Below are 4,479 nucleotides of genomic sequence, written 5' to 3'. Positions count from 1 at the left end.
AGAGAGAGAGAGAGAGAGAGAGAGAGAGAGAGAGAGAGAGAGAGAGATTGATTAAAACTGAGTCTTCCTAAATTCACCTGCTGCATGTATTGCTGGGGCTGTAAGTATAGATCAGATAGTGTCCGAATATATATGTTCTTCACTTTGATTAGGAAGAAATGCTCCTTTGAATTTTTGGATAACTGCTGTGATTTCAACTTAAGCATTCTCTTTTCCGAACTATAAAATTCACTTAGACTCAATACATATTTTTAATAGGATAACGGATGACTTATTCAAAGCTCACACACCCCAGATAGCAGTTTGATGACTTATTAAAGGTAGCAAGGAAGAGAAACGCTTAAATATAAAGCAAGCAGTGCCATTTAACTCACAGCACAAAGACCATTTCAGTAGCTGAGCTCATTCAGAACCAAATCAAGGTGCTGTCATAGGGACATAATGGAGAAAGGAGAAAAAAAAAAAGAAATACAATGCTCAAAACAGAAACATATTTTATCTAGCTATCAGTGACAAGACCTAAATAACATAGCCATGTGAATGAAGTAGCTGTTCTCATAACCATCAGGTTTAGTCCCAGGAAATATAATTCTATTCATCTGAATTAGTTTCTTATAATCACTTACTATGTGCCAAGCTCTGTGCTACACTTTGAGAAGATAAAGAAAAAAAAAAAGAGTCCTTGACCTAATGGAGCATCATTCTATAGTTTTCTGATTATGAAGTAGACAACATTTGTTTGATGTCTTCCCAAGTCCTATGTCACTGTGCCTTTAACATCTTGGGACCCTTCCCCAATTTTAACTCATCCTGTCCCTTCTAACTCCCAAAAGAAGAATAAATTTTCTTTTCACATTTACGGAAAAAAAAAAGAAATAAGTCAGGTTTGTGATTCATGTTTAGAAAAAAAAATGTCTCTTCATCCTCCCATATTGGGTGCCATGATATGAACAGTGAATAGAGCACTGGATCTGGAGTCAGGACGACCCAAATTCAAATTCAGCCTCAGGTACTTACTAGCTTATGTGATCCTGGGTAACAGGAACTGCTTAATAATGTAGTCATTTTTTGAAAGCCACATAAAGAGGACTCCAAAATGTCTTAGACAACCAAAGACTTATGAGAAAGATAGTTTGCCTATCAGGATATAAAATGAAGGGACAGTTTCCTCAGCTAATGGTACTGATCATAAAAAGTATGTCATTGGCAAAAGGTTCTGACTACAAGCCTCTAGTCTTGCAGCCTATAAAATTTACTTCATTCAAGACATAATCTATGAATTTACATAAACCCTCACTCCTAAATGTAATGAATATCATATGGGTCATTTGTAGCTTATGTGTTCTAGCTATTATCCTTTCACACAGGAATTGCCATTTGAATTTCCTTAATAAAATAGCTACTCCTCCGGGGGAGGGAAAAAGGGTAGGTAGGGAAATATATCAGACTCTGAAATTAGTACAGACTCTAAATGCACATGACTGGATATACTGTCTGCTGGTTAAACACAATTATTTGAGGATTGAACAAAAAGATGTGCTGAATATTCTAGAAAACATTTAGCAGTATTGCTGAATCTTCTGTACCTTTTAAGGAGTCAGAAATCTTTGTAACCATTTGGGTAAAGGTCATTTTTATAGCCGTTCCTGGGCACAAAGAGGGAGGGAGGATGCTGAGCAGAAGTAATTAAATGATTTTGTAAATATTTACAATAGCCTAAAAAAACAAATTTAATGACTTTTTTTTTTTACAAATCAATGTACAAGGAAATAAATAACAATGAAGTAAATAATAATATTATAAGGAAGTAGCTTATGAGCTGATTCAAAGCAATCCAAATTAGCTAGTTAGTCTGCCAGTAGGGTCTTGTGATTCTACACAGAGATTGTGGATTCCATTTTTGTTAATTACTTTCATTATCCTGGGCAATAATAATACCAAATACACTTAATTTTCTATTTTAGTTTTTTTTTTTCCTATAAAGTGAGAGTTTTGGACTAGAAGTTCTCCAAGATGTCTTCTCTCTCTAAAAACCTATGAAGTATTTACCTCCTTTCTTTGGTGTGTTCATCCATGATATCATTAATCTTTACAGCAGTAAAAGAAGTACTACTTATATTCCTGTTTTGTAATGGAGAAACTATGAAGAAAAAATAAACTACAAAAAATAGGCTATGTCTAATATTTCACAATTGTTTAATGTTCAACATTAGCCCAAGGAATGATCAATGTTCAGGGTTCACTACTATAAAGCAAAACCCAAGAAAATTAGCACTATTACCACATTTAGTCATTTGTGACAAGTGTATTTTGTCAAGTAAACTATAGTAACCAAGAAAAATGTAGAACAATTTTGAAGCATAATAATAGTAACAACAACAATAATTGTATTTACATAACACTTTAGGATTTACAAAGCTCTCCACTCAAGTTAATTCTCTCAGTCCTGGTAACAACCTGGTGAGTTAGATTATATCATTATAGCCATTTTACTGATAAGGCTACTGAGGCTAGGAGAAGTTAACTGACTTGGCAGCAGTCACACAGGTAATATTTGGGGTCAAATTTGAACTCAGGTCTTCCTGAATTCAAAACTCTATCCACTGTGCCACCTAGTCACTTACCGTGCAATAAAAGAGAGGATACTCTGTGACTTGTTCATATTTGACAATGACTATTAAATCAATAACACTGACAATTAAAACTATTAGTTATTTCTTAATCTAATGTTCAACCATCACAGACATAGTTTAGATTGGACTATGTAGCTCTATTCATTACCAAGACCAATTCTATTTTGAATCAGATTGTCGCTACCACCTCTACAGTGACTTTTAGAAAAAGCTGTTCTATATAAAATTATCAGAAACTGCCAAAGATAGTAAAGTCTTACTTCTAGAGACTTACTAAATATCCAAATGATGACTAAGTTTTATATTTAAGGCTAGGTTGAAAATGATTAGTATTGTGGTTGGGCTTTCAATATCTGCAAGATGAAATCATATTACTTAAATGGAAATCTACCATTAATTTAACTATTTAAAAATTAGTCTTAATTAAATTTAATGCCCAAATGCTAAATTACTATTAGTTTAAGGACATCCAACATATTTCATCTATATACATTATCCCAGAATAAAAAACACATATGTACTATGGACTAGGTCTCAGGGAAAGAAAACACCACTTCATACAGCGATTCTGACTGTGGATTTGAATTTGCCTTGAGTGTATCCTGATGGAGATCTTTTGATACTGGCTTGACTCTGTAGTGTACATCATACCAAAGCCAAATAACTATAGTTCTGCAATTCCCCACATTGTTTTCTTTTACGTCTCACCAGAACCCTCAAAAATGGCCTTCACTTTTTGAGAATCAGTCACATAGTGACAAGTGGATTAGTATTTTCCCCTGTTCCTTCTGATATTTAAAGTAAAAGTCTATGCATTTAAAGGGTTTTAGTAATAGTAGTAGGAGTAGCAGTAGTAGTGGTAGCAGCAGCAGCAGTAGTAGTAGTAGTATAAAATGTATTATTTGAGTGCATTTTAGGCTCCAGAGTCTATTTTGAGATATTAATTGTAGTGTATTCATCTTATGAAAATTCCTTAGAGCAAGAGACAGAAATTTTTGAAGTTGAAATGTTAATACTTCAGCGGGGAATGTCTCTATAAATATGAAAAATAAATAAATAGAAAGGACAGGAACAACTAAAGTATGCCAGAATTGAAAGGTAATAAATGAATATATCGGTGCCAGGATTTCATGTAGTGAATAAACTTGATGCAAATATTAGAACCATAACAAGTAACTCTGGCCTGTAAGGCAATTTTATGTGTGTTGGAAGGAGACAGGATAATGCACCATGACAGGAGAAGAAAGGAGACAACATGAAGGTATCTGGAGAGGCTGTCAGGTGGAAGAAGGCTATTGGGGCAGATAACTATCAGGCAACTCCCTATTTTCACTAATCATTTTGAATAGTTTACTGAGTTCGTCATTCTTATGCTGCTCCAAAAAGTAGTGCAAATGTCATCAGTGTCCTTTGAATGTCTGAGCCCTTGGATAAGATTCCATTTGACCCCCTCAGTTAAGGTTCAGATTTTTTACAAGATTATCTTACTTATTTTACTTCTCAAGGTATCTTGTTTAATTTTTACATATGCATGGGGGATACCTTGCTGAAAAAGAGACTTTATGGTATTTGGCTCCAATTTAAAATAGTATATTTTTGATTTATGGAATAAAACAAACATTTCCATACAGTATAATAAAGAAACTGAAAACACATGAAACTTCAATTCTACCTTATAAAACTTGCTATTTCCTGCACATATACAACAGGTATCATACAAATTTATTTTTTGTTCCTTTTTTTTCTTACCTCCTCCATGCCCAGAGATGGCCACCATTACACACACATACACACACACGTAAAACTTTTCTATTCATAATTGTATCAATTATTTTTCTGGATGCAA

The sequence above is a fragment of the Petaurus breviceps genome, unplaced genomic scaffold (genome assembly GCF_028583685.1).
Source record: "Petaurus breviceps papuanus isolate PSGF00001 unplaced genomic scaffold, PetGlider_PUasm1.0 112, whole genome shotgun sequence".
Taxonomy (NCBI): domain Eukaryota; kingdom Metazoa; phylum Chordata; class Mammalia; order Diprotodontia; family Petauridae; genus Petaurus; species Petaurus breviceps.
The sequence above is the reverse complement of the archived record's forward strand: the minus strand, read 5'-3'. Positions refer to the sequence as shown.